A 12536-nucleotide genomic window follows, 5' to 3' on the forward strand; every position below is an offset into this window, starting at 1 on the left:
TTTGACAAGCAAACACTTGAGGAAGTAAATATGTTAAATATGACATAGTCGTATGTTTATGTACTATTAATAATAAAGCATTTTAATATACAAGTAATCTCTGTATTAATTTAGGTAGCTATTTGCTTAATCATATATACAAGATTATAGTTAAATCGCATCTAGAATTGTATTCTCTTTCTTTGACATTGTTCTACAAGGGTTCTCAATCTGGGCTTTGGACCTATATCGGTCAGTGGCCTGTTAGGCACTAGGCCAAACAGCAGGACGCGCGGCTGGTGAGCAAGCAAAGCTTCATCTGTATTTGCAGCTGCTCCCCAGCACTAGCATCACTGCCGCAGCTCCACCTCAGTTCATCAGGCACTAGATTCTCATAAGAGCACTGGTCCCTGGTGCCAAAAAGGTTGGGGACCACTGCTCTAGGGGACTTGACTTTCAAAAATAATTCTAATGGTTACAATAACTAAAACTGGGAACATAGTCTCCCAAAAAGGCAAAATACCAATAAAAAAGGCTAATATTCTCTCAGAATTTCTGGAAAATCCTATATTAATTTATAAATTCATATAAGAATACAATGATAAAATTAGCTTGATTACATTACACTGAAGAAAAGATGAAATTAAAATCATTCTTTAAATAAGGATATTCAGTCTAAATGAATATTATCAAGAATTTTAAGATGTGTATTGATTCTTAAATATTAAGAATTTAACAAAAGTAAAATTTTAAAACTAAATTTTAAGACTTTGGCATTGCTGATTAGTTTATATTGATTAACTCATTTAATTTTGTAATGGTGTGTTCTTAAATGCATACCTATTGGTACATTATAATTTGTTCTCTTTTAGTGTGTTAAGACTTACTTTGGGTTGAAAGACTCAAATGATAATTAAGGTTTTCAAAGGCAGCTGTTAAATTATAATTACAATTAAATTTATGAGATGTTTTTACCATAAGAGCCGTAGATTACTACATATGTACTTTTCCTAACAAATTTTATCTAAACTTATTGTACATACATATGACAAGTATTTATTTGTACACAGTGATACATGTATAAATATATAATATATATACAAAATATATATAACATATACTCGTGTGTATATTAAACTTGAGTTTTCAGGGCTTAATTCATGTACTGTGAAACTGTAAAATATACTAGAGAACATCTGATATTTTTGACTATAGAACAATTAATTTTGATAAGTGTTAAAATATTATTAAAATACTATAAAATGTCAAAGATAGATTAACATGATATATATATCATAACTATATCAGTTATCAGTTCAGAATTATATAATAATTAATCATTTATAGTACAACTTTAATAATGTCAATTTTCAGATATTTTACTTTAACGCATTTGCTGTCTTTAACTGAATGACATTTCAACGTAGTTCATTGCATTGACAATAAAAACTAGTTGGTGCCATTAGTTTCAATTTAGCAATCCTGGTGGTTGCTAAATTTGCTCCAATAGCAGCAAATTTCTAATGGTCAAAGCATCAATATCTTCCTTCTAATTCATTAAAATGAAATGCTCCAAAAAGACATCAAATAAGGATGTGTTCTTTTGTTATATTCAGCACTTTGAGGAGTTTTATAAACTATAGTCAGTGATTTTTACTTGGCAATACTTCATTTTTGTATGATTACTAATCACCAAGAGCGTTTACTAACGCATTGCCATGTAGTGTTTGATTGTGTATCTATGTACAATACAAAAAGCTCTAAACATGAGGATGTTTTCTGCAAATTTGACTTAATTCAATTTCACATTCTTTTGTATTCAGTTTGTAGTACGTGGTTTCTGTGTGAAATAATTTTCAAGTTTTCAAATGAAAGCAGTTAAGAAACAAAATATTTACACCCTTCTAACTGGTGCTTCCTGTATAGCTAGATACAATACAGATGCTAAGTCACTGGTCTGAAAGAGCTTCCACAAATCTATAATAAAATAATTAAATTAGTGAGCTGTGTTTAGATCAGAGACCCTTGGTTGCCAACTCCTAAGAACTTAGGGAATTCAGAACCACAAAAGGATCATTTGGACTCCATTTGGCAGAGACGTCAGAAACTCACTGCTCTTGGGAACATCCTTTTCCAATAACATTTATAGCTCTAGATGGAAGAGAAAAGCACCATATGTTAAGAGTTTCCTGCAAAGCTTCCTGGTAAGAAAGGAAATAAATTCAACTTGTCACATCTGCTCATGGGCCAGTCAAGTAGGATTTTATCACAGTCTTAAGTGGTTTACAAAACTGTCCTGTTATTGACTGAAGGGGCTTTACATTTCAGGTTTTTTCATACCGACGTTCATAATCTAAATCATTAAACTATTTTTCTTCTTTGGACTTTAGCAGCATGCATCATCATTTGCTTCTAAGCAAGGAGAATTATTCAAAGCAATTCAACTAAGAATCACATTCCCATAGCACAGTCTCCATAGCCCTCCATGGCTTAACTGCTAGAATGCCTACGGGTTTCAGTTCTACCTCTGTTTCTACCCGCGGGTCCTTATATTTTGCATAATTTAAGATGGGAACTGCATTTAATCAGGCTAAATTGATTATCCACCATTCTAAAAAGTCCCAACTGGCTTAAACCGTGGCAAAGACCCATCGGGTCAGAAAAGATTTTTCTGCCAGGGGTGTAGGTAATCACAGGAAAGGTGTTAAAACTTGCATTGTGAGCCACAAGTTTCCCCACAAAGTCCTTTTATCCTCACGGTAAAAAAATGTTAGAGTCACTATAGGTGTTTCAGTTTTCTAGCATAAGCAAAATCCTTTTTAGTTTGCAAATCTGAAGATATAGCACCATATGTAAGCATTACCTTTTCCTAATTAAGCATAAGTTAAAAATTGATAGCATTTGTTCTTAGCTAAAAGTGAGTTCTCAATTTACCAACTTACAGTTTTACATTCATGTCTTTTAATAAGGAATAATTAAACTTAATAAATTTCCTGTCATTTTAAAAGTTAAAGATACTTTAAGTTAAAAATAAAAATTGTGATCTTTAGATATGTCTAATTAAGTGAACAATCATATAGTAAATAAATGTAATGGAATTTGCCCTATAATGATGAAATTTCTATCATTTTTTGTATATACATGTGATTTCCATGCGTAAATTATAAAAAATATATAAAAATTAAATAAATTAGAGTGAAGGAAAATAATACGGAATAACATGATGACAAAAGAGAAAAATTTAGCACACCAGCCCTATAAATTTATGAAAGTAAGCTGTAGATTCTACTGAGTTTCCTAGTAACAAAAACAAAATAGTTTAATGATTCACATTCATTTTATAAGAGAAAAAAATTGTCAAAAAGAAGAATTTATCACCAACAAGGCCTAGGAGAAATTTCTCCTGAGGATCTTCAAAGAATGCTGAATGGTTGAGTCAATTACATCTCAATACCCTTCCCTCAAAAGCATCAAGGCATTGGCATATTTCATTGAGCTATTTCCTGTAATATCACTCAGTCTAACTTGTGATTATTAAAGTAAAGTGCAATTTAGTACAAAACAATTTTACCAGTGTTGCTGCATGCATAGTTCTAGAGTACCATTCACAAAGGTAGTACTGAAGTATGAAGCAAAAACATCAACTGTTATAATAAAAGAAAGATGCTGGTTTCATCAATATGGCAATGATCAATAACAAAATCTGTGATGGGTCTTTTTTACAATGGCTCTCAAACTTTCTATTGCCAGCCATTAGACACAAATATACTTTATAAAAGAAACTCTGAGATCATAATAATCATGTACCTATGCTCACTAAACTCCTTTGGGTAAGCCTGAAAATGCTCCCTCTACATTTGTTCTCTCCTTTTTTATTTAGCACTAGATCCTGCAGACTGTATTTCTCATTTTTTTTCCTCTTGCAGCCAGGTTTGGCCTATCTGACCAATATGAGGAGTGCAGAAGTGATATGTGCAACTTCATAATTATCTCTCTAAATATATTTGCCATGTATCTTCTCTTAAGAGACAAAATGCACCTTCTCATCCTTCTGGCCAGGAAATAGTGATGACAGAACAAATTTGGAAGCCACCTGTTGAGAATGGAAGTGTTGTTTCTCCTACCTTGTATTGGTTACCTGTGGATTGTTATAGGAAATAGAAATAAAATTCTGTCTTGTTTAACACTGCCTTTGGGTATTTTTAAAATTAAATATCTTAATCTAATGTAACATCAATGTTTACATTTCTGTGCTTCAGGCTAGAAAATTGAAAAGAAGAAAAATTGCAAAAGAGGGAAGGAAGGATGGCAGGAAGGAAGGGAAAGAAAATTGATATTGCCTCTATTTTAATAGATTAATCAGATGGTCAGAGAACGACTCATTCAAACACACCATGAGTCTTTGAGTGTTTTACCAATAACAGTAATAGAATATTACGCAGAATATTGAATTTTGTGTCACCCATATCTCTATTCAAATCTTGATTTCAACATTTCTCTGACTTTTTGACCATAGACAAGTGACTAAAACAACTCCACCTCATTATCTTCTTTAGCGTGAATGTGAGAATTATATTTACATATGCATGTGTATATATAATTAGCTAACATTTATTATATGATGGGTTCTAGTCTAAGTGCTTTACAAGTATTATTTTATTTAATTCTTTTTGAAATCTGTTTATGAGAAGCTACTATTTTCCCAGTATTATATCCAAAGAAACTGAGGCAAAAAGAGTTGAAACAACTGGGCTACAGTCTAAAGTTGGCAAATGGCAGCGCAGGCTTTTGTCACCAATATCCTTGGTCTTTAAGAGACAAAATGCACCTTCCTAAATGAGATGATCTTTAAAGTATTGCTGATATGCTTGGCTATCCATGATTGTGCATCTATAACTTTTTTTTAATAGCAGCTTTCTAATATAAAATGTAGTGCTTATAAATCATAATGATATTAAAATCTTCACAATAGCACAAAAAACAATTAAAAGTCACTCATACTCTCTTCACTCATAATCATTGCTAACATATGCACTAAGATTTCTTTTAGTATCAGATGTTCTCTTACTTGTTTTTATTACTTGAGGAAACCCATAACCTAAGTGCCAGCCTTTGTTCATCCCCTCCCCCAAACAAAAATCACCACCTCTAATTTATAAGACGTACCATAAGGAAGGATATTTCTTTTTGTTGAGCTGTTTCAAGCAATTCTTTGGAATCACATTCTTCCCCCTACTTCTCTCAAATTATTATTTTGTGTGCCCCTCAATTTTCTTCTGGTTTCTGGAGATCTGAGACACAGTTTCCAATAGAACGTTGCTCCCACCCCAAAAAACATGTTGACTAGAAGTATGTAAAGTAGGTTACATCTTCCTTTATTTTTTGTTTATTTACTCTTTGCAACATCTCAGCTCAAGTCTGTGCCTGTATATTTGACTTTCAAATGTATTTGAGTAACTAAAGGTAATTACAATGAAAGGAAAAAAATTGTAAAAAGTGTTTACTTATTTTACTTTCTCATAATTTAAAAAAAAGGCACCCAAGAATTTCATGCCATTCTCAAATTCCTGGGCACTTTCTAGTTTCTGACCTTGTTCTAAACTCCAGCCTGTGCCTATCTGTGAAAATGCAAGAAGCAAAATGGGGATGATGTCAGTACCTTACTCATAAAATGTTCTGAAGGTTAAATAAATTGTTACGTGTAACACATTTAGTACCTTGCATACAGTGGGCGTTATATAAATGTTAATAATTTTGCTATTGAGGAGGCAGAATATAATCTTAGTTTTCTATATTGTGCAAAGTCACCTCGAAAACATTGGAGAAAACACATCGTTTGGCAGAGCAGTCAGTATTAGATACTTCTGTTTACATACACCTTGCCTTTCAAAGTGTGGCAGGACAGCCTTCTGGGAATAAGAAACACAGAAACACGACACTGTTAAGTCATGTACCTGTTAAGAATACTTAAGCTACAGAAGACTCAGCTAAAGCTTTTAAAAATGGGCTAGATTTTAGAGATAACTTCTCAGAAAATGTGCTCGTTGCGGTCTCCGTGTTGGGGGCGGGCAGGCTAGTTTTCTTCTTACAGCATGAACACATTTCCCACACCACTAAATATTCTTATAAAATTTGCTTTTGATTATGGACATGATTAAGGGAACTGTTGAACCAGAATCTTTTTACTTTCATGAAGAAATTAGCTCTTCAAAAAGCTTTAGAAGGAAACATTGTCTTGCAAATAACCCATTTCTTATGCCAAACGCACATCGTAAGCGCGGAACTGATGGAGAAGGGAAGGTTTCTGTGGTGAGATGCCCAGCTGGAAGAACACAGGAGGGGCCAAGGGGCCGACATGAGAATGAAAATGACAGGTGCCAACTTTATTGTGGGGAGGGCACTTCTATTGCGGGAAACGTGCTTCTGCTCCCTAGGGGACTGCATGGGCTCCACATATATCAGAGTCTAATAGTGGAATTCTGCCACACATGTGTGATACCATAAGCTGGATCAAGCTTACATGATGAGCTGGGTGTAGGCGCCCTACTACACTAGTATCTATTCCTAGCCGCCAGCCTGGATCACAGCCAGACCTAGGACCAGACAGGCCTAGACCCACACACATCATGAAAGCTAATAGTAGATAATGGTTGTTTAAGAAAACTGTCTACCCAACTCAGAGCACAAGTATATTTGAGGTAGAATATATGTTATGTGTAAACTTTAAGGTAACTGATCATTTCAATCAAAAAATCTAGCAAAAATATCTTAAGGGCATACTATACGCTAGGTTTTTTGTAACTGAATAAACAAATATGAATAAAACTTTGTCCTCACTCTTAGAATGTACTTAATAGAGTGCAAAGAAAGGACTTAAATCAGGAAATAATGAGTTTTACAAGGATATTGATCAAGTCATTCTGTTTAAACTTTTATTACCACTTTAGATGTTACCGTACACAGGAAAAGCAGAAGGAAATGTTCAGATTATCATGAGACAATCTGTTCCATTTATTAAGTGCTGAAAAATAAGAGTAGAAGACAGACTAGTTAGCATGGAGTTAGGAACTAAATGGTGAATCATTTCAAGAGAACAGTAAAATCCATATAAACTATGAAAAAAAGTAGGTGAAGAAAAGGTAGATCCTTTAATTTGGATTGTAGGCCCTTTCTCAAAGTAAGAAAGCTTTATCTGTTTTTAATAAGAAAAATCTTATGAGTGATTCATCAAGCAAACATATCAGTAACACTATGAATATAGCAGCACATCAACTCTATTGTTTTTGGATGTGTGTGTCTGTGTGTGTGTCTGTGTGTGTGTGTGAATGAACACGTACATATTTCTATACGCCAAGTTATGCATATTTGCTATAAGAAAATTCTACCTTACTTAAATTCTTCCATAAAGCGCTTAATAAAACTTAATAGAAGTAAAAAAGTTTACATTATAAATGAAAACTCAGAGTGGTCCGGTGTCAATCTCTGGTTCAAAGAAGCAGCACTTTGCATTAATTTCCTGTGACTGCAGCATTTTTATGTGACTTACTTTCTGCTCCTTTCACTCCTGTATTTATTTCATTGGTTCATCTTAACATTATTTCTAGAAAACAATAGTTTAAAAAAAACCTAAGAGTATTTTAGAAGGTGGAAAATACAGCCATCAAACACAAAGCTTGCCGATAGGCATGAAGGGGTCACTAAATTAAGGTGATTTTTTTTGCCATTTGCAAGGCTGTTAGAGCTGATACAAAAGAGGCAGAAATACTTCTATTTTATTTTTGCAAAGGTAAGTGACCTGTTATTCAAGATCATATGTAAATATAAACGGAGTACTTAGCTACCTATGTTCACATATTTGTCTGTAGGTATATTTAGATCTTCCCTCACTTTTATATCCTTTCAGCTTCAAAACTGGCAGTTACATATGTTCCTTTCAATGCATCAGAGAACCAACAACCTGGATTCTAAAACCAACAGGCATTTCAAACTGGCAAATAATGTCTAAATAAATATGTAATGTCATCAAATTCAGAGAGACAGAAGTTAATATTTATTAGCTAATACGTATATGATAATATGCTTATAACATGCCAGGTACTACTCTAACTGCTTTGTGTATATTAACTAATTTAATTCTCCTAAGAACTCTATGAGTGGGTCATATTAGTATTAATATTTCACAAGTGAAAAAAACTTAGGCACAAAGACTAGAAGTAATTCTCCAAAGGCTAAATAGCCATTAAATGGTAATCTGGGATCCAAATCCACAGATTTCTTTCCCAAAGCATTTATTTTTAATACTGTGTTAATGTGTGTTTTTACATCTAGCCTGTATAAGACTGGTATGATACTGATCTTGGGATGGGAGGTTGTTCTTGGAAAATAAATAGCTTTAAATTGGCAAAGCTTATGTTCGACTACTCCCTCTTTGTCTTTCTTTTATAGATATTAAGTTTACATTCTAGGTCTTTGTAAAGGAAACCTACCAACCTTGTTTTTGCCCTGCCAAACTTCCTCTTCTTGTATAAAAGATACCTGGGTTGACAGTTTAAGTGACCATCAGAACTAAAAGGTGGATCTTTTTTTTTTTTTAATTTTAAAAGCTGAATGAAACAGTAACATATTTTAAACTATATCACTTTTCATTCAGTGCCCTCAGAGATAGAAGAATTGGTTGCATGTTGGTTGTCTGCATTTACAGTTCTTCTTTGGACTGTTTGGAATGTCAGCCCTATTAAGAAATAATATGTTCATTCAGGAAACACAATTGAAGTAATTAAAAATCTTCCCCAGGTATGACTGTATTAATTTTTTTTTCTTTGTAGAAATGTGGAGGAAAATAACACTTATTCTGTTAAATAGTAAAAAGAAATTAGTTCAACCCTATCATGAAATAACCATTTTAGAAATATAAAGTTGAGAAATCACAGCATGAGGACAAGCAGAAATTTAAATCATAGGGTTTATCACCCACCATTTGTCTAATTCTTTTCTTCCCCCATATTTTATTAATTCAGAAAAAGAAACATGCAGGTCAAACCCTACTACAATGAGTATCATTATCCCAAAACCTGTATCTAATCAGAAGATTGGAAAGGTGATAAACAGGAGCAGTATTTCAGAACTTCAGATTCAGTGACAGTAAATAAACAGAGTAGAAAAATTCTTGAATTTTGTGGTAAATAGATTTTAATTAAACACTTACCAGGGACTCAGTGGGATATAGGAGTTGGCCATAGTGGTCAAATATAAGTATGACTTCATTGGTACCTTGAGTACTGATGACACACACCTAACCATTTTGGGCACCATTATGTGACTGGTGCCTTAACTCTCATTTTATTTAATTTCGCAGCAGTACTGTGCCTATATAATCTGAGGTGCATGAGATTTAAAATACTTGTTTGAGTTTCTACAGCAGGAAGTTGCAGAACCAAGATCCAAGGTCCAAACATATGCCTGCCTGTTGATAGTGCCACACAGGCCCATGGAGCTCACTGGGAAGAGAACAAGTTACCTGAGTAAGTTAGCTGAACTTTGTATGAGATAATAGAGCAGAGATCTACAGTACCTGAGCCCATTTTCCCTGGTAATGCTGGCTTTGATTAAAATGCACTACTACATGCTTGAGGGTTCTGAATGTGACAAAAATATAAAGTTTTGTCATGTTCTTTGTCCTTCATGCTCAGCCTTTGAGGTTCTCCATTAGACACCTCAAGGGCAAGTTCCCAAAAATATAGAGCCACTTGCATCAAGAGGACAGTGTCTACAACTCATTTGTTTACTTACTTTATTGTCCCCCTTTTTTATCCACTGGACTTCAAAATCTCATTCTTTTTAGCATTTTATTACATAGCATATTTTAAAATTTATGTTAGTATTTATTTTTCTAAGACAGCCTGGTTTTGAAAACCAGATCTGCCATTTTCTAGCCATGTGATCTTGGGCAGATTATACATTCATGTGTATACGCAAACACGTATCCTTTGTAGTTCTGTTTCTTTAGCAATTAAATGAGTATTATAACCATATCTCTCATTGAGCTGTGAAGATTAAATGATAAAAAGAAAGTAAGACTAGGCATATGGTAAATGCTAAACAAACGTTAGCTAGTATTTCCAAATTTTCTAAATTTCTTGTGTTCGCCTAACTGATGGAAGGCAAATTAAGATGAATGCTATAATGCATACCTATATATTAATCTTACACATTTCAAAGAAAATGATACTTTCTTGATAATTGGAGTTTTATGGCAATTTATTTCAAGAGTGTACTGTGACACTGAACAGGGGATACATACCTTTCAGTGATGTCATCACCTGAAAGTTTCCCAGTGCCATCAAGAAAGGGATACTCACCAGGTTTATTCAGAGCATAACAACCTGAGCTCGAATGATTTGCTTTATTCCACTTATTCTTTGCAAAAAGAGCCTTCTCTTTGGCTAGTTTGCCACCACTCATTAGTGGGCAGAAGGTTCAGCTAATATGCATTGGCAATAATTGTTCAGCATACATGGAAATGGTTGCTTCTGACCGTTGCGACAATCTTTTCTTCAGTCAAATATTCCCAGGGCATTAGAACAAGTTTAACTTATAAGAAAAAAGGTACAATAAATACACATTTTCTTAAAAAAGTACACACATGTACACAGAGTACAGGTAGCATTTCAGTAGATGTATGTGGGAGGAGAAGGCATTTAGATAAGTTCTTGAGGCTCATGCACAGGCAACACCTTGTGTCAATAGATGTAAATATATCCAAACTCATTTTATCTCTCATGTTTTCATCTTTACTTTAAAACTCTATTAAAAACAGTGGTTTTTTTGATTGTTACAACATTTGATTGTTGCAGCAGAAAAACTATCTCCAACATGTAGAGATACTTTGTGATATAGGGGTAATTACTTAAGGTCACAAAAAAACCATTGATGAATGGCTTGAAAGCATTAATACAGCTTCTTATATATGCTTAATATATTCAAAGAGAGTAATGTGTTCACTGGGACAACTAATTGTTCTGATAGAAAAAAAATTCAGTCTTCACTTTCTTAATGCAAGATCATTTTGATGATCACTTCTATCAGATAACCACTGAACTCCTGGGCCAGTCTCTCGGGAGTTCCTGATAGTTAGGAAATTCTTGAGCAGTGGGAGAGAGATGGGCCTGGAGTAGCCAGCAGTATGTGGAAACATTTACAAAAGCATTCAGCATCCCCATGGCCTGAAAGCAAATGGGTATTTCGCTGCAACAATGAAAAGAAACATTTCAATTTGGATGTGTTTGCTTGTGAAACAAATGTTTACAACGGAAACCTCCATTTGGGTTGTTAGAATACGGTCAAACAAAGTATGTATTTACTGAAGAATCAAGTACAACTCCTCATTGTAAGTATTGCCTCTTTGGGGACAGGCTATATTGTAAACATAATGTACTGGGTAACAAAAAGAAAATGGAGCTACAAGATTTTAAGGTAAGAGGCAATATATTTAATGCTCACCAGCTCTGTCAAAATGGCTTTCTCAAGAAGTATGTATTAGTTAGGATACAAATACAGAGAACCCCAGAATATGGTGATTTGAGCAAAAAGTTTATTTCTATCTCTTGTAACAATTCAGGTGTAAGCTGACCACGTAACAATTCACGTGTAAGCTGACCAGATGTCAGGGGCCAGGTTCCTCAGCTTTGGCTCCACTAACCATAGCATTTAATTCCCAGAATGGTCCATGATGGCTGCTCTAGCTGCAGACATCATATCTGCCTTGGAAAAAGGAAGCCAGTGAAAAAGGGAAGAGAGTCGAGAGAGGGCTTGCTTCTTCCTTTTAGAACAGTGGTTCTCAACTGAGGGTGACTTTGCTCCTCCCCCAGGAGAATTTTGTTTATCACACTTGGTGGTAGGGGAGGGAGATGGAAGCACTATTGACATCTAGTGGATGATGCCAGGGATGCAGCTACACATTTGCCGTAAACAGGACAGCCCCCCATCCTGGCGAATTATCTGGCCTAGCATGCCAGTACTGCTAAAATGGAGAAATCCTACATCTAACTGAAAGCTTCTTATTGATATGTTATTTTCAGGATGTGAAAGCTGATCGAGAACTGTTTCTACTGTATTCTAGCTGTATTCTCAGAGAATTGCCTGGCATAAATGAGCGTAATCTTTGGCAGAAACTACCACTGGTCCCCAGTGTCAGTTCTCTTCTTCTTCTATATTAATAGAATTTTAACATGGGCCAGCTAAAAATTTTTGATAATTTCCCCAATTGTGACAACTAAAAATGTCTCCAAACATTGCCAAATATTCCCTAGGGATATTCTATTAAGAAATATTTTTCAACTGGATGTCCTCGGGCAAGTCAATTAAACCTTTGGAATCTCAGTTTTCTCAAAAGGAATAATATTTGTTTCTCAAAATTATGGTGGTAGGCAAATTTTTAAGATATCCTTCAAGATTCCTGTCCTCTTGTGTATACATTCCTTTTTCCAGATGTTCAGTCAAATGCTAATCCATGTGCTATGTAAAGAGATATTTAAGATGTAATTAAGGTCCCAAATCAG

Source organism: Pteropus vampyrus, unplaced genomic scaffold (assembly GCF_000151845.1).
Source record: "Pteropus vampyrus isolate Shadow unplaced genomic scaffold, Pvam_2.0 Scaffold22, whole genome shotgun sequence".
Classification (NCBI taxonomy): Eukaryota; Metazoa; Chordata; class Mammalia; order Chiroptera; family Pteropodidae; genus Pteropus; species Pteropus vampyrus.